Source organism: Dasypus novemcinctus, unplaced genomic scaffold (genome assembly GCF_030445035.2).
Source record: "Dasypus novemcinctus isolate mDasNov1 unplaced genomic scaffold, mDasNov1.1.hap2 scaffold_177, whole genome shotgun sequence".
NCBI classification, from domain to species: Eukaryota; Metazoa; Chordata; class Mammalia; order Cingulata; family Dasypodidae; genus Dasypus; species Dasypus novemcinctus.
Genome location: NW_026688164.1, coordinates 61,280 through 80,196, shown reverse-complemented (window position 1 = coordinate 80,196; position 18,917 = coordinate 61,280). Strand labels below are relative to the sequence as shown.

General features: G+C 41.9%; 1 long non-coding RNA gene across 1 annotated transcript; it reads right to left on the bottom strand.

The window, feature by feature from the left end:
• Positions 1-868: 868 nt before the first annotated feature.
• On the bottom strand, positions 869-18,338 carry LOC131277605 (uncharacterized). The gene is made up of 2 exons (XR_009184745.1): positions 18,254-18,338; positions 869-1,081 (listed from the first exon to the last, which is right to left on the bottom strand). It is a non-coding gene; the product is annotated as an uncharacterized lncRNA (long non-coding RNA).
• Between the last annotated feature and the right edge of the window lie 579 nt (positions 18,339-18,917).

Genomic DNA, 18,917 nt, shown 5'->3' with positions numbered 1-18,917 from the left:
AGGCGCCGTTGGCAGCTATGGCTTCATAGAAGGGAGCCGCAGTGGAGAAGCAGAGCCAGCAACGTTGGGTAAGGTTGGGCTGGGATAAGTTTAAGGAGATAAATGATGCGTTGAGGAGGGCTACAAGAGGGTTGGGGGGTGGCAGTGTTTGGCGGTGGGGAGGATACCTAGTGATGGAAGGATTTAAGGTGGTAGCGGGAGGAGAAGGAGAAACAGAGGGAGGAGGGGGAGGCCGTGTGTGGGGAGGATTGAGAACTTGATTTGGGCCCACGGTGGCGGATTGTGTGCGGATTGAATTTTTCTTTATAATGAAAAAGGCACTGTAATCATAGCTGCTCATGTAAAGTCGGGCTCCCCAGGTGCGGCCCTGTAGCCAGCCTGCATTTTTAGGGTTTTTGACAGTGAGCATAATGCTGCTCCAGTAGGGCTTAATGCTGCTCCTGTGACTTTTATCCTTAAAGAAAGGGAGAGGTAGGGGTCCCTATTGGGAGCTCCCGACCACTCGTGGGCCATGGTTTTGCACCCCCAGGAGGGGCAGTAATAGTGCGCTGGGTCATGGCAGCCTCTGGCCATGGAAGGACAAATATAGAAGCCTGAGACTTCATGATTATAGGGGCCATCAAGGCCTGTAAGTGAGCTGTATCAACACCGGTGAGTTTTGTGTGTAACGTCTATGAGGGAACTGATGACAGGAAGGTTGGCAAGATTACATTTGTGCACTGTGAAGGAGGGAGCACCCACAGTAATGTTATTAGCGAGGAGCTTTTCCTGCTGCCAAAGAGAGTGTCCAGTTAAAGGGCCGATAGCTTATACTAGCCTGGTCCGTAGTGGAGGGGAGCAGAGCTAACATGAAAAGCAGGAGAGAGTGTAGATTTTTAGGTTTTTTGTTTGAAGCTAAGGCACGGACAGCAAGCTGTACTAGCTGTCCAAGGAGGAGGGTGTCATGAGCTAGATCTGCGGCTATATTTAGCCTCTCCATCCGAAGGGCGAGTGCTCTCATCATCCATCGTTGGAACCTGCTACTGGCCGGTGGCGGGTTTGACGTTTTTTTCAGGGATCCAGAGCGGCTGGGAGGCATTTTCTGAAAGACACAAGCAAACCCTCTGCCTTGGGTGAGAAGGGGACTGGGTCCCTGCCAATTGTTTGTTTCTGGGTCCCTCCAAAACACCATCGGGGCAACTGTTGGTGCGTAGGAGGGGCCCCAATGCTTATGGAGGGGGGAAAGACCATTTTTATCAAAGGAGAGGAGGTTTATGTGAATGAGGCAGGCAGTGATAATGTCGCCTGGTTGACTATGTGGGCGTAGATCCTTCTCTTATTGAATTTGCACTTTGAGCTGGCGGTGGATGCATTCTACTATAGCCTGCCCCTGGGGGTTGTATGGAATGCCGAAGTGGTGAGTAATGTTGTAGAGCTGGAGAAATGCAGCGAATGAGGAGCTGCAATACCTAGGCCTATTATTGGTTTTAACATCCCAAGGAACTCCCATGAATAAGATGGCTTGCCGCAATGCTTTAATGCAATGCTTGGCTGTTTCTCCCAGTAAGGGGACAGCATAGCAAAGGTGAGAAAAGGTGTCGACTGTGACATGGACATACTTGAGGCGCTCAAATGATGGCACATGGGTGACGTCTATTTGCCATCGGGAGTTTGGCTTGAGGCCGCAGGGGTTGACCCCTTGTGGCTGCAACGGTCCAAGCGGCAAGAAGGGGGCGCATGTTTTACAGGCACGCACCAAATGCTTGCACGTTTCCTTGGGGAGGCCCGGCAAAAGACGTTGAAGTGAGGCTGCTGAAAAGTGGAACTTAGAATGGAGAAGTTTGGCTTGATTGACCAAGTCTCCAACAGTGGCTATTGTATGGGTGGAGACGGTTTAGTTGGCAGCAGAATTACCCATGGCTAGAGGCCTGGGCAGCCCTGAATGGCTGCGAATATGAGAAATGTACTATGGCTGTGTGCGGAGCTTGAGCTCTCGCTGCAAGGCATGGAGTGCTTGATTAATGGGCGTGTCACGTGGAAAGAAAACAGCGTGGGCAATAACTGAACAAACTTGCAGGGCGTACTATCAGTGAAGATGTTGACGGGCTCATTGCCGTGGTGTTGGAAGGCAGTGAGGATGGCTAATAGCTTGCCCACCTGAACCGATCCGGGATGGGTTTGGCAGTAAACGGTTGGCAAGTCACGGCTGGGAGAGTAGGCAATATAAGTAAACTTGGTCTTAGAGGCATCCGTGAAGACAGTAGTGGAGTTGGAGAGAGGCTTGGAGCCAGGGAAAGGGTGGTATAGTGGGGAGAGGGGGAGCCTTGTGAGGCCCTGGAGCAACTTGTGTGTGGGGGGGGTAATGGCAGTTAAAGGTCCCGTGGAAGATTTCTAGAAGAATTTGAGCACGGGGGTTTTCAGAGAAAAGGGCAGTGGTGTGCTTATCAGTAAGGCATACATATTCAGAATCAGAGACAATATTCAAGGACTCTTAAAACATTTGTAAAACTTTAATGATGGCTCAAAGCTCTGTGCATTGAGCAGATGAATAAGGAGTTGGCTAAACCTGTTCTTTTTGAAAAGTAACGTATGCTGCTTTTCCATTACTATTACTATCAGTAAATACTGTACAGGATGGTTGGGCTATGCACATAGCCTTGAAAAGCACTGCAAAAGTTTATTGTTGGGTTCTTACAGATAAAGGAATGCAGTTGGCTTGATTTGTGTAAGACACTAAAGAGAGTCTCAGCAAGTTTTAAAACAAAGTGATAGCAATACAGCTGGACTTTAACTTTTTGTAACAAACTAGCAGTATTTGGGATTGCTGCATACTAGTGTTGTTACTTTAATCTATGGTAAGGGGTTGTTTTTGTGACATATACTCTTTTATAGTAATTAAAACTATAATTAACCACATTGTACTTTTCTTTAATATTATGCTGAAATATTGGTAACTTTATACACTTTTAAGCATTCATAGAAACTTTTTATCCATATGACTTTAATTAATAGAGGGTTTAAGGGAAGAAAAAGTTGTTAATTTTATAACGTTGTAAAACACCTTTATTTAGCTTATAACATATTAAATGAACTTAATTATTACTTTAATTTTTCTTTCAAGGTAAAAGAACAAATCTCTTATAATTAGTTTGGAACAAAAGGCCACTGTTCAGGATTAGGTCTTGAGAAAGCAGTTTTGAACGTTATGTTCCTTTAAGAGATAAAGCTTTCCTTCTTGGAACACCGAGGAAATGATAAGCACAAGAAATATAAGACAGACTCTCTTTGTATACTGACTGAGGATAAGAACTTTACTAAAACAGATTAATGGTGAGAGGCCTTGAGAAAGAACAAAAAAATTAACTTTGCATCAGCATACTACCCGACACCAAAGCTTGTAAAATTTTATAGATAGACCCATTAAATTTTATTTAACTTTAACTGTAAAAATTCTTTGTCCATTAATCTTCTGCAGTTTTAGCATTCACTCAGGTTTCATCCTATACTCTACTTTTTCCAATAGTCAATTATTTTATTTCAGGACAAAATTATTTTCTGTTTCCTTAATAATAAAAACACATTCCATATAGCCTACATCAAAGTTATCAAGCAAACCTCTTATAACAATACTGTGAACATTAAACAAGCTTGTTAAAATAATGAACTTTTCTTTAAATACTTAGTAGCATGCAATATTAGCAACAGTTTCCAAAAGTAAGTTGGCAGGGAGGCTGGTTGCTGCCAATCTTTCCTGTTATAAAATTACCTTTTATTATTATCATCATCAATTCAGTTTTATATATATTTAAGAATGACCTTTTGGAATTAGCCATTTAATACTTTAATGTAAACAATGCTTCATTAAACCTCTTATAATTATTTATAACCATATAGACTATTGAAGACAAATTTTATGTTTATAGAACACATTCCCTTACTTAAAGTTATCACAATACCTTTTACAGCTTGCCATCTGCAAATTAAGTTTCAAGAGTTCATGAAAAACTAGTCATCCTACTTTAGGACAAAATACACCTTTTTGCAAAACTTATTACATTTCAGTTAGCATTTTCACAAACTTTAAACCTTTTTTAATATTCATTTAAGCTTTACATTCTTTATATTATCCTGTGAAGAAAAATAAGTTATTCATTTTAATCTGGGCAAGAACAACCTTTTATGAAGACATACAGTTAATCTTGTCAATCAAGACTTACAATTTCTATTATTGTAGATATCTTATTAACATTTAAGCTCATGTATTGATATAATAAACTTAAGTATTAATATAAGCGCTTATTTAATTTTTGGCCACTTGGATAGAGCTCTTTTATAAATTTTTATTAATTTATATTTACCATCCGGAGGTATTAAAATATACACTGACATTGAACGAACAGACAAACACAGAACAATCACAACACAGTAACAGAAACATACAGTTTACAATTAACTCATAATTCTTACTTTCTTGGTATAGCTGCTTTTAAATCCTCTGTTATATAGCACATTTTAGATTGTACCTTTCAAGATTTTCTCTGGAATCCATGCTGCCTGCAACACGAAAGCCTGTGCTCGGAAACATTCCTATTAGTTATCAGCAATCAGCTAAAATAACCCGAGCAGCAGTTAGGCAGATGATTAGCACACATTTTTAGATAATTACTGTAAGACTATAGTGAGACTTGAAGTTCAGGAGTAAACTATTGATTTACAACTGAAAATTTCTTTTTAAACCTTGATAAAATTTTTGTACTAATTTTAATATCTTGGTTAAAGAAGTCCAATTAGAATTAGCATGGAAATAAAACAAAACACAAATGTTGCCACGTTTTTCTCTCATACCAGTGGATTAATTATATCGGCCTTCACTAGCCCAGAGCTACATTGTCATGTAGATAGTAGGGAGCCCAAAGAGTTGTGAAAGGGGGTGGGCGTTTGCTGGAACAGAGTTGATTGCCTTATAAGCTTGTGTGGATTTTCGGGCTTGTGGCTGGCCTTGTTGATAGGCGGGGCCAATTTCAGATAGGTATCAGGGTCCGAGAGATTGGCAGTGAAAGCCAGAGGTTGAAGGGGACCAGTAGATCCCAGCAAGCCTGGAGTTGCCTGCCCGAAACTTTACATTGGTGGCAGGCTAGTAGGCCAGCAAGTGCTCTGACTTGCGGCGCTTGGCGGGAAGATAGATGTCCGCCCATTTTTCTGCCAGGGGCCGATAACGGGGGTCCTTACCTTGAGAGCGTGGCGAAGGGGTGGGAGCGAGGTCCCACGGGGGTGAGGCAGCAGTCACGTCGGACCGGCCCCGGTCCCTGTTCGGGCGCCAGTTGCGGCTGGGGCGGCTTGCACCCCGATGCTGACGGGAGGGTTTGGAGGGGTCAGACTAGACCGCAGTGGCGTCTGATGCTACGGCAGACAGCATCAGAGGGGCTCTCAGGCATGGAGGATGCACGGCGAGGGGAGGATGAATGCCGTGGAGACCAGGTCTGTACGCAAGTCCGGTTTATTGCGGAAGGGGACATAGCTTTATAGGGTTAGGGACTGCGTGGAGGGATTTGATAGGTGCGGGCGGGTACTGCTTCCTGATAGGTGATTGTTAAGCGGCTGCTAGGCAGAGGGCTGGCTGAGAGGTTTGGAATAGGGGAGGGGAAAGGGGGAGTGAGAGCTGGTCGGATGTTGGATTAGGCGGGAGATAAAAAGGGGGAGGGCAGCGCCGGCCAGCCGTTAGCAGCAAAGGCCTAGTCAGGCGTGGTACCCTTATCTAGGCCCAGTGGGCAGAGGCGGTATCACTTCTTGCCGCACCGTTTGCTACTGTGGCAAGCCGGGTGCCCTTCCTCCCACAAAGAAGACTTAAATAAATGGAAGAATATTCCCTGCTCATGGATAAGAAGACTAAATATCATTGAGATGTCTGTCCTACCCAAACTAATCTACAGATTTAATGCAATCCCAATAAAAATCAACACAATGTTTTTTAATGAATTGGAAAGACTTACTATGAAATTTATTTGGAAGGGCAAGAGTGCCTGAATATTCAAAGACATACTGACAAAGTAAAATGAAATTGGAGGAATCACACTACCTGACTTTAAGGCATACTACACAGCTACAGTGGTCAAAATTGCATGGTACTGGCACAAGAACAGACAATAACTAATGGAACTGAACTGAGAGTTCTGATATAGATCATGGCATGTACAGTCATTTGATCCTCAGCAAAGCCACCAAGCCACTCAACTGGGAGAGAATGGCCTCTTCAAGAAATGGTGCTTGGACACTGGATATGAATATCCAAAAGAATAGCCATCTCACACCTTATACAAAAACTAACTAAAGATGGATCAAAGATCTAATTATAAGAGCCAAGACCATAAAGACCTTGGAAGGTAAGTAGGGAAGCATCTATAAGACCTTGTAATAGGAAATGTCTTCATGAACTTCAAACCCAAAGCATGAGAAGCAAAAGAAAAAAATAGATAAATGGGACCACCTCAAAATTAAAACCATTTGCACCAGAAAGAAGTTTGCGATGAAAGGGAAAAGACAATGGTAGAAAGTATTTGGTAACCAAATATCTGATAGGAGCCTAATATCCAGCATATGTAAAAAGAAAAAATCCTATATCTCAAAAATAAAAAGACATGGGAAAGGGACTTGGCCAGTGGTTAGAGTGTCCGTCTACCATATGGGAGGTCCGCGGTTCAAACCCTGGGCCTCCCTGGCCTGTGTGGAGCTGGCCCATGCGCAGTGCTGATGTGCGCAAGGAGCACCCCCCACACACAGGGGTGTCCCCCATGTAGGGGGGCCCCATGCGCAAGGAGTGCACCCCATAAGGAGAGCCAACCAGCACGAAAGAAAGTGCAGGCTGCCCAGGAATGGCGCCATCCACACTTCCCGTGCCACTGACGACAACAGAAGCAGACAAAGAAACAAGATGCAGCAAATAGACACAGAGAACAGATAATCGGGGGAGGGGGGAATTAAATAAATTTTTAAAAATAATAAATAAATGAAAAGACAAACAACCTATTTTAAAGATGGACAAGTGATTTGAACAGACACTTCAAAGAAGCAATACAAAAGGCTAAAAAGCATATGAAAAGAGGTTCAACATCACTAGCTATTAGGGAAATGCAAATCAAAACTACAACGAGATACCATCTTACTTCTATCAGACTGGTGGACATTAAAGAAATCAGAGGACTAAGGTGTTGGAGAGGATGCAGAGTAATGGATGCCCTCATCTACTGCTGGTGGGAATGTAGAATGGCCCAGCCATTTCGGATGACAGTTTGGGATTTCCTCAAAAATCTAACTGTAGTTCTGTCATAAGACCCATCAATTCCACTGCTGGGTATATATCCAGAAGAACTGAAAACAAAAGACAAGAACTGATTATGCACAACAATGTTCGTAGCAGCATTATTCACTATTGCCAAAACTGGAATCAACCCAAATGCCCACTAAGAGATGAATGGATAATCAAAATGTAGTCTATACATACAATGGAATATTATTCAACTGTAAGAAGGAATACAGTACAACACATGGGATAACATGAATGAATCTGAAGGGCCTTATGTTGAATGAAGCAAGCCAGGCATTGAAGGACAAATATTACATCACCTCTTTGATAAGAATTAAGTTAAGTGAGCCAACTCAGGGAGCTAGAGTCTGGAAGATAGGTTTACAGGAAATAGAAAGGAGAAGGTTGTGACCCAATGCCCATAGGGGTGAAATCTATGATAAGGTGTGAGTAGTTGTGCAGTAAAGGGATATGACAGGGGTGTAGGGATACTATTGGGTTGGGTGGTACAAGCTTGACAGGGAGCTAGGGTAAGGAGGATGGGTTGGATGGTCCATGGAAATGGGGGAAGGGTTGGGAAGGTAGCAGGTGAACACTGGGGATTGGCAGGTATGTGGTTGAGACTACAATGCTGAGAAAATTGTTTTGGCAATATGACAAGGAAGGGCTACTGGTTTAGGGTGCTGGACAGAGGTACATTTAGGACAGGGCATACCTGAGTAGTCTTCTAGAGAAGGTGCAAGTGATGCTTTTGTCATAGTGTGTTCGATCAGTGGGGGAGACCCACATAATGAGTGGAAAGGAGTTAAACTCCCATACAGGGGAGTCTTGATATGTTCTCAAACACAGGGGAGGGTGTCTCTGGAGAGTATGGGTGGTTCCCAATAGGGGAGTACAGACGACTGTGTCAGCATTGTTGCAAGAATTACAAATCTTGTCCTTCAAGGAGTGAAGCCTTGTGGGCACAGTGGGTCCTGAGGGGAGGGAGAGGGAGGAAAGGGATCAGTGGAAGAGTAGGTATTTAGGGGGCAAAGGAAGTGTTCTGTATGATCTTGCAATGATGGATATAGGCCATGTTAAGTTTCATCAAAAATGCATAAAGATATATGGTCTAAAATGTAAACCATAATAGAAACCACTGACCATAGCTTGCAGCTATGTTTTAATATTTGTACATCAGTTGCAACAAATGTACCATCCATATGAAAAAAAGGTTCTTAAAAAGGAAAGGTGAAAAAGGGGGGGGATGTTGGGTATATGGGAGTCCCCTATATTCTGTATGACTTTACTGTGACCTATAACTGCTTTGAAGAAAAAATGAAAAAGGTAAAATACTGGGGAAGTAATGGAAGAAAATGTAACTGTACATATAGGACAACATATATTACAGTGATGAAAGGCAAAACTTAATTTTTTAACTATTTTTCATTTTTTAAATATCCCTTTTTTAACCCTATTTTAGTTTTTGTTTTCTTAAATTGTTATGTATTTTATTTATGATGTTTAAACCTTTCGTTATTATTTCATTTTCCTATTAAGTGAATTTGAAAATATTCTTGGCTTCATTTTTGAAGAAGTTTTAGATAACAAAAGGGTTACACCTATGGTAGGGGAGGACCACTGGTGTGGGGTGTCTGTGATGGGGGATATATGGAAGGAAGTTCATGTGGGGATATATACAAGGTATATAAATATGTTCAAATGTTCATGGGGCATTGCCACAGTGGGTAGAGATTCACACAATAACTGAAAGAATACTGAAGTCCTATCCTTGGGAGCTCTGCCACATTCTCTAACGCTACAGCAACAATCCCCCAAGGAGCAAGGACTAGTGAAAAAGGATGGCCTATTGATATACCCTTGAGATTGATGACTATGCTTATGTACTTTTTGCTCTTAAATTTGTAACTTAGCCCAGTGATGTAGGATACCTAAGAAGTTATTTCCTGAGAGCCTCCATGTTACTCAAATGTGCCCTCTCCCTAAGCCAAACTCAGCATAAAAATGCATTACTTTCTCCCCCAATGTGGGACATGACTCCCAGGAATGAGACTGGACACTGAACTAAAGGGAGGGAAAGGTAAAGATACATGAGTTTATATGGCTAAGAGACTTCAAGGTAAGCCAGGAAGCCATCAGAGATTTACACTTAAAATGTCTCTGCAGGATGTCATAGACTGCCGAAGCAGATGCTACCACAAATAGTGGGACACTTGAGGGATCCAGAGATACCCAGCTCATATGTTCAGGGCAGATAGCTCCAGAGATTGATGCCTGGCCACTGGGTCCTCCTTTGGAGTTTGTGCTCCCAAGTGTGACAGAGTTGGACTCAAATGTGCTTCTCTACACATGCCTCTTCTATCTCTTTTATTTGAACCTATAGTTGATGCTGGAATTGGTAGGTGTACATCCAAAAGACTTGAATTTCTGGATGGTTCATGTGTCAGCTGGGCCCTGAGACTCAGTGGAGGTGTAACGCCTACTCTCCAGTTCATTGGCCTCACCCAGGACAACTAACAAGGAGGTGAGGATGGACAACCACCATACCAAGAAACTGAGAAAGTCAACAACTGCAAGCAAGAAAGTCTCATCTATTAGCCAAATGAGTTCAAAGTCACCTCTCAGGTAGAGCAGGCATCACCATTCCAGAATCCTCAGGATTGGGGAATAAAATATAGATTAGTGTGAACTTACTGGTGTTCTACTATAGATGTACTGTGGTTCTATCAATGGAAAAACTATTCATTGATGTGGAGACAATGGCCACTGGTGGTGCTGAAGTCAGGGAGAGGGAAAAAGAGGTATAATACGGGCGCATTTTCAGGACTTGGAATAGACCTGAATGACATTGCAATGACAGATACAGGCTGTAGCATTTTGATATTATGGATGAATTCCAAAAAGAAATATCGGATTATGTATGTAAACTGATCTTTTTTAGGGGGGCATATTAAATTATGTTGGATTCATAGGTTTACTTGATTAGGTAATTATGTTAGTCACTTGTGCCAGAAGGGCATTGAGTCCCTACCCTTTGATCAGCAGGGACACAAAGATAAAAGGCAAGGCAAAGGACAGAGTTAAGTGTTCTTAATGTTGTAGTTTTGATGTTGCAGTTTGATGCTGAAGCTGGAGCCCTGGGAAGCAAGGAACCCTGAACCCAGAGAGAAGCAATACCCTGGAAGGGAAGAAACACAGGAAGCCTGAACCCTTGAAGATGTCAGCAGCCATCTTGCTCCAACACGTAAAAATAGATTTTGGTGAGGGAAGTAATTTATGCTTTATGGTCTGCTATCTATAAGCTCCTACCCCAAATAAATACCCTTTGTTAAAAAAAACAATTTCTGGTATTTTACATCAGTACCCCTTTCCCTGATTAATACACAGACCATTATATATTCTGCCATAACCTACAGAATTGAGTATGAGAGAGTATAAACTACAATAAATGCTTAGTTACAATGCTTCAAAATCTGGTCATCAATTGTAATGAATTGTGGCACACTAGTGCAAGAAGTTGATAATGTTGGGAACAGTGGGAGTGTAGGGAGTAGGGCATATGGGAATCTCTCATATTTTTTAATGTAATATTTTATGTAATCTAAGGATCTTTTAAAAATAAATTTAAAAAGGACACAAAGGCCTCTGAGCTGACTACAAAGGGGTATCCAGGGATCTACCATCCCCAGAAAGGGGAGAGAGAGGAGCACTGCCTAAGGCTGATAGCTTCTGACACACAGTTCTGGTCTGCTGTGTCCCACCAGCCCTTCCACACTGTTGTCTACCTTGGGACACTAAACAGGACTGGAGAAATCCAATATTCTCAATCTCCCTCTCTTATAGCTGGCACTGATTGTGGAGGATGTACCTTCCCAGAAAACAGGGAAGAGAGGGACAAGATCTAAGGCTGACTCAGGTTTTGACCCACAAATTTGGTCTGTTGTGTCCCACAGCCCCTTCCAGGCCAGGGAGGCGTTGCCATTGTTTGCCTTAGGAGGCTGCAAGAGAGTAAAGAAACCTGACCCTCTCAATCTCCTCTATGAACGGGGACTGATTGTTGAAGATGGAGAAGGGAGTGGAATTATTTCTTACCCAGAAAATGGGAGGGGGCTGCCAGAGAAGGTTAGAGACTTTTTTTATAAGAAAGTTCAAATTACAAGGCTCTTAGGCTCCAGGTAGGACCCTTTCAGATTGATCCAGGCTGTGTTACACCTTTGAGCAACTAACAGGGACAAGCCTAATGATCCAGGTTGAATCAAGAATCAAAGAGCAACAGTAACACACAGCCTCCTGCTACAAATCCCAACAAAAGACAAAGAAATTGAGCATCTGAGTAAACTACATACTAATCAGGTGCCTAGAATCAGCAAAAATTTATGAGCCAGAAGAAGAAAATGGAAGACATAGCCCAGGAAAAGGAATATATCAAAGTCCCAGAAGAGATGCAGGATTTGAGAGAACTAATTAACAAGATGTGTACCAATTTCCAAAATTAAATTCATGAGTTGAAGGACAATATGGCTAAAGGGATGAATGACATCAAGAAGACGTTGAGCAAGCAAAAAACAGAATTTGAAATGTGGAACAGAAAAGCAACAGAGCTCATGGGAATGAAAGACACAATAGGTGACATCAAAAACACATTAAAGGTCTACAACAATTTCAGGCAGACTTGAAAGGACAGAAGAAAGTATAAGTGATACCAAAGACAGAACAGCTGAAACTGAAGAGAGAAAAGAACAGAGGGAGGAAAAAAACGGGAAAAAAAATTGAGCAGAGGCTCAGGGAGATGAATGACAACAGAAAACGGACAACAACATACATGTGATGGGAGTTCCAGAAAGAGAAGAGAAGGGAAAAGGATTAGAAAGAGTATTTAAGGGAATAGTTAAAATTTCCCAATGCTCACAAAAGGAATTACCCTGCATGTCTAAGAAGCCCACCTTATCCTAATCAGAATAAATCCAAATAGACATACTCCAAAAGATATATTATTCAGAATGTCAAAAGTCAAAGATAAAGAGAAAATTCTGAGAGCAGTAAGGGAAGCAAATCATCACATACAAGGGATGCCCAGTAATAGTATGGATTTCTCATCAGAAACCATGGAGGTAAGAAGACAGTGGTATGATGCAATAAGGAGACTGAAAGAGAAAAACTACCAGCCAAGAATTCTGCACCCAGCAAAACTGTCCTCCAAATATGAAGGTGAGTATAAAATATCCACAAACAGAAACTAAGAGAGTTTGTAAAAGAGAATCCAAATTGCAGGAAATAATAAGGAAGCCATAGAGCCTGAAAGAAAAAGAAGAGAAAGGCCTGGAGGAGAGTAGAGACAAAAGAAGAGCAGAAAGGATAACCAAGAGAAAAAAGACACCAAAATATGACATGACACATGAAAACCAAAGAATAAAATGTAGGAAGTAAACAATGCATTTACAGTCCTATCATTGATTGTTAATGGATTAAATGCACCAAACAAAAGATATAGATTGACAGGATGGATAATAAACACATAAGCCATCCATATGCTGCTTACAAGAGACCCACCTTTGACTCACAGATACAAACCAGCTATAAGTAAAAAGTTGGAAAAAGATACTCCATGCAAATAGTAACCAAAAAAGAGCAGGGACAGCTATACTATTATTGGACAAAGCAGACTTGAAGTGAAAAAAAGTTATGAGTCAGAGAAGGCCATTATATATTAATTAAAAGGACAACCCAAGATATATTTATGCACCTAACCACGGTGCCCCAAAATACATAAGACAAACTCTGTCAAAACTGAAGGGAGAAACAAGCATCTGTACAATAATCACTGGAGACTCTAATACACCACTCACATTATGAGACAGAACAACTGGACAGAAGATCAACAAGGAAACAGAGAATTTAAAGAACTATAAATGAGTTAGACCTAATGATACACAGAATGCTGCATCCAAATGCAGCAAGTTATACATTCTTCTCACATGCCCATGGACCCTTCACCAGGATACACCACATGTAGGGCACACTGTAGGTCTCAATACATATGAAAAGACTGAAATTATACAAAGCACCTTCTTAGATCAAAATGGAATGAAATTGGAAATCAAGAATAGACAGGAAAAAGGTAACTTTGAAACTGTGTGGAGTCTAAACAACACACTCTTAAATGATCAGTAGATCAAAGAAGAAATTGCAAGTGAAATCAGTAAATGTATAGACAAATGAAAATGAGAACACAAATTATGAAAACTTAAGGGATACAGCAAAGCCAGTCTGGAGAGGGAAATTTATAGCCCTAAACACCTATATTAAAAAAGAAGAAAGCACTAAACTCAAAGACTTAACTGAACACCTAGAGAAATTGGAAAAAGAACAGCAAACCAATCCTCAAAGCAAACAAAAGGAAAGAAATAATAAAGATTAGAGCAGAAATAAATGAAATTGAGAACAACAACAACAAAAAAAATAGATAAAATCAAAACCAAAAAGCTGGTCCTTTGAGAAGATCAGTAAAATTGACAAATCGCTAGCAAGATTAACAAAGGAGAAAAATAGGCAAATAAATACAATCAGAAATGAAAGGAGGGAAGTAATGACTGACCCCACAGAAATAAAAAGAATCAAAAGACGATATTATGAGAAACTGTATGCCAACAATGACAACCTAGAAATGGGAAAATTCCTAGAAAGGCACAACCAACCTACACTGACACTACAAGAAATACAAGAATTAACAAACCAACCACATTTAAAGAGACTGAATCCATCATCAAACACCTCCCAACAAGGAAAAGCTCAGGGCCAGATGACTTCAGAGATAAATTCAACCAAACATTTCAAAAAGAATTAACAACAATCCTGTTTAAACTCTTCCAACATGATGAAGAGGAGGGAAAATTACCCCACTCTTTTTATGAAGCCAACATCTCCCTAACACCAGAGCCAGATAAAGACACTACACGGAAAGAAAAGTACAGACCAATCTCTTCAATGAACACAGATGCAAAAATTCTCAACAAAATATTGACAAATTGAATCCAGCAGCATTATTGAAGACTTACACATCATGACCAAGGGGGATTTGTTCCTGGTTGCAAGGTTAGCTCAACATAAAAAAAACCATCAACATAATACACCACATTAAAAAAAATTGAAGGGAAAAAACACATGGTGATCACAATAGACACAGAAAAGGCATTTGACAGAATCCAGCATTCTTTCTTGATTAAAAAAAAACACTTCAAAAGGTATGAATAGAAGGAAAATGCCACAATATGATAAAAGGCATATATGAAAAACCCACAGCCAACATTGTACTCAGTGGGGAAAGGTTGAAAGCTTTCCATCTAAGATCAGGAACAAGACAAGGATGCCTACTATCATCATTGCTATTCAACATTGTACTACAAGTTCTAGCTAGAGTAATTAGAGAAGAAAAAAAATTAAAGGCATCCAAATAGAAAAAGGGGACATAAAACTTGCACTATCAGCAGATGACATGATCCTATGTTTAGAAAATTCTGAAATGTCTACAACAAAGCTACTTGACATAAGAAATGAGTTCAGCAGAGTGGCAGAATACAAGATCCACATGCAGAAATCAGTGTTCTTGTACAGTAGTACTGCATAATCAGAGGAGAAATCAGGGGAAAATTCCATTTACAATAGCAACAAAAAGATTCAATATGTAGGCATCAACTTAGTCAAAGAAGTACAGGACCTAGATGCAGAAAACTACAAAACAGTGGTAAAAGAAATTTAAAATGACCTAAACAAATGGAATGACACTCTGTGTTCATTTACTCTAAGACTAAATATCATGAATATGTCAATCCAACCTAAACTGATTTATAGACTCAATGTAATACCAATAAAAATTCCAACAGCCTACTTGACAGAAATAGAAAAGGCAATTACCAAATTCATTTGGAAGGGAAAATGCACTCAAGTAACCAAAAGCATTCTAAAAAAGAAGAGCAACATGGGAGGAATTTCAATGCCAGACCTTGAAACATATTACAAAGCTACAGTGGCCAAAACAGCATGGCACTGGCATAAAGAGAGACTCATGGATCAGTATTATAGAATTTAGAGTCCAGAAATAAACCCCCACCTCCATGGTCAACTAGTTTTTCAGATACCCACCAAGTCCATGTTAATGGGGAAAAAGTCCCTTCAATAAATGGTGCTGGGAGACCTGGATATCTACAACCAAAAGAATGGAATGGAACCCCTATCTTACATCCCATACAAGAATCAACTGAAAATGGATCAGAGACCTAGATATAAAAGCACCATAAAACTGCTTGAAGAAAATGTAGGTAAACATCTTAAAGACCTTGTGCTACATGGTGGTTTCTTGGACCTTACATCCAAAGCACACAAAACAAAATAAAAAATGGATAAATGGGACCTCCTCAAAATTAAACACATGTACACCTCACAGGACTTTGTCAAAAGGGTCAAAAGACAGCTGCCTCAGCAGAAGGAAATACTTGGAAATCACATGTCCAATAAGGGATTAAGATCCCTGATATGTAAAGAGATGTTACAACTCAAAAATAAAAAAAGACTCAATTAAATGCAAAAGACATGAATAGATATTTGTCCAAAGAAGAAATACAAATGGTGAGAAAACATGTGAAAAAATGTTCAATATGAGTAATGATTAGGGAAATGCAAATCATAACTTAAGAGATATCTTTTCACACCTATCAGAATGGCCACAATTAAAAAGTCAGAGAACTACAAATGTTGGAGAGGATGTGGAGAGATAGGAACTCTTACTCACAATTGGTGGGAATGCAGAATGGTACAGCCCCTGTGGAGGACTGTTGGGCAGTTCCTAAAGAAGTTGAATATAGGGAAGCAGACTTGGCCCAGTGGTTAGGGCATCCATCTACCACATGGGAGTTCTGTGATTCAAACCCCGGGCCTCCTCGACCCATGTGGAGCTGGCCCATGTGCAGTGCTGATGCACACAAGAAGTGCCCTGCCACGCAGGGGTGTCCCCCATATAGGGGAGCCCCATGTGCAAGGAGTGCACCCCAGAAGAAGAGCTGCCCAGTGCAAAAGAAAGTGCAGCCTGCCTAAGAATGGTGCTGCACACGTGGAGACCTGACACAACAAGATGATGCAACAAAAAGAAACACAGATTCCCGTGCTGCTGACAACAACAGACGTGGACAAAGAAGAATATGCAGCAAATAGGCACAGAGAGCAGACAACTGGGGCAGGGCGGGGATGAGGGGAGAGAAATAAATAAATAAAAATGCCAGTGACCCAGCACTATCACTATTGGGTCTACACCCAGAATTGAAAGCAGTGATACAAATACACATCTGCACACTCATGTTCATAGCAGTGCTAGTCACAATGTCAAAAGCTGGAAAGAACCCAGGTGTCCATCAACTGACAAATGGATAAACAAACAGTGGTATAGTCCCACAATGGAATATTATGCAGTATTTAAGAAGAAATGGGCAAGCGTATTTGGCCAGACAGATAGGGCATCTGCCTACCACATAGGAGGTCCAAGGTTCAAACCCAGGGCCTCCTGATCCATGTGATGAACTGACCCATACACAGTGCTGATTTTCCCAAGGAGTGCTGTGGCACGCAGGGGTGTCCCCCGCATAAGGGAGCCCCACGTGCAAGGAGTGCACCCCATGAGGAGAGCCACCCAGCACAAAAGAAAGTGCAGCCTGCCCAGGAGTGGTGCCACACACATGGAGACCTGACAGAACAAGATGATGCAACAAAATGAGGCACAGATTCTGGGTGTTGCTGACAAGAGTACCAGTGGAAACAAGAAGAACACACAGCAAATGGACACAGAGAGCAGACAACTGGGGGTGGGGTGCAGAAGGGAAGAATAATAAATAAAAAATAAATCTTAAAAAAAAATAGAAAAGAAGTCCTAAAACATTTGACAACATCAATGAACCTGGAGGACATTATGTTGAGTGAAGCAAGCCAGACACAAAGGATAAATACAATAAATAGAGGATCGCTATGAACTAAATATATTGTATAACATATTGTATGATCCCATTTACATAAAATGTAAATGTAAATCAATTTACAGAGGGGAAATAAAAGTATCTGTGCAAGAATAGCCAAAAAGGGGAGCTGTGAACAGTAGGAAGCACAGATGGAGAAGTGATGGATTTACTTTTTAAATTATTATTCAAATTAAGAAAATGCTCTAGTAATGATGGAGGTGATGGATGCACAACTATGTGATGCTGCCAAACACCACTGATTGTGCGGTGAACGGTATGCTTTGTTGATACATACAGATAAAAATGATTTGTTAAAAAAAATGACAAACAGCACTTAAAAATGGGAAACTATGTAAATAACACTTTCACCAGAGAAGAAACATTCAATTCTTTTCATCACTAGGGAAATACAAATTAAAATCTGCTATGACATCATATAGACATAGTAAAATGGCTAATATCAAGAAAGATAATACCAACTGTTAAAGAAGATGTGGAAAACCTGAAGCCCTCATACCTTTCTAGTTAGAATGCCAAAAGGTGCTACCACTTTGGGAAACACTTTGTCAGTTTCTTAAAAATATAAACTGGGAAACGGACTTGGCCCAGTGGTTAGGGCGTCTGTCTACCACATGGGAGGTCTGCGGTTCAAACCCCAGTCCTCCTTGACCCGTGTGGAGCTGGCCCATGTGCAGTGCTGATGCGCACAAGGAGTGCCCTGCCACGCAGGGGTGTCTCCCGCATAGGGGAGCCCCACGCGCAAGGAGTGCGCCCCACAAGGAGAGCTGCCCAGGGCGAAAGAAAGTGCAGCCTGCCCAGGAATGGCACCGCCCACACTTCCCCTCCCACTGACGACAACAGAAGCGGACAAAGAAACAAGATGCAGCAAATAGACACAGAGAACAGACAACCGGGGGAGGGGGGGATTAAATAAATAAATACATCTTTAAAAATATATATATATATATAAACTTACATCATTGTTGCTAGTTCCACTCCGAGATATCTATCCAAGACAAACTGCTGTACTTTGCTTTGTACCACAGCAAAGTTCATGGCCATCAAAACTGGGAAAAAAATACAAATGCCTATCAACTGGGGCTTGGATAAGAGAAGGTGGTACATCGTAAATAGCTCTGCAGCTCTAACGAGGTAATTTCATTCAACTAACTTCACAGAATAAACAAGTTATCTGTGTCTGGAAAAATGCCAAAGACTGAAGCAGGCCCCGGGCCCCCCACCACCCACAGGCCCCGTGAAGGCAGCCCCAACCGCACAGCGGGAGCTTTGGCGGCCGCGCGGGCCAGGCGCATCCTCAGCGCAGCGCGGGGACCTCCACTCGCCTGCTTTTCCGCACTGCTGGCGGGCCCCGCAGCCCCGCGCCCCGCGCCCTGGCCCGCCCCGCCACCCCCGGGTGGGGTCCGCACACGTACCGAGCTCCGAGCCAGGAGCAGGCGGGCGTCTGAGAAGGGACCATGCGCTCCACCTGAGGGTTCCGGGCCGGCGCTAGCTGCCGGGCGCGGAGCCTCGGCCTGGCCCAAGCACCAGGACACCGCCGGGGCTGGAACCCCTGAGGGTCCGAAAGGTGCAGCCGCTGCGCCGCGTGCTGGGCGGGGCCTCAGGGGGCGGGGCTGAGCGGT